The sequence below is a fragment of the Pollicipes pollicipes genome, unplaced genomic scaffold (genome assembly GCF_011947565.3).
Source record: "Pollicipes pollicipes isolate AB1234 unplaced genomic scaffold, Ppol_2.1 Scaffold_1600;HRSCAF=1878_pilon_pilon_pilon, whole genome shotgun sequence".
NCBI lineage: Eukaryota > Metazoa > Arthropoda > Thecostraca > Pollicipedomorpha > Pollicipedidae > Pollicipes > Pollicipes pollicipes.
This window is the reverse complement of record NW_023595962.1, coordinates 13,781,883-13,782,298: the sequence shown is the minus strand read 5'-3', so window position 1 is coordinate 13,782,298 and position 416 is coordinate 13,781,883.

Here is a 416-nt window from a genome sequence, read left to right as displayed (position 1 = left end):
CCTCCTCTCTCTCTCTCTCTCTCTTCTCTCTCTCTCTCTCTCTCTCTCTCTCTCTCTCTCTCGCTCTCTCTCTCTCTCTCTCTCTCTCTCTCTCTCTCTCTCTCTCTCCTCTCTCTCTCTCTCTCTCTCTCTCTCTCTCTCTCTCTTCTCTCTTTCTCTCTCTCTCTCTCTCTCTCTCTCTCTCTCTCTCTCTCTCTCTCTCTCTCTCTCTCTCTCTCCTTCTATCTCTCTCTCTCTCTCTCTCTCTCTCTCTCTCTCTCTCTCTCTCTCTCTCCTCTCTCTTCTCTCTCCTCTCTCTCCGTGCTCCCCTCTCCCTCTCACTCCCTACCCTCTTTCTCTCGTTTGCCTACATGACAGAAAGTCAAACACCATCCAGTTATTCTAAGATGCAATGATGCGTGACGAAGGCCGGAACA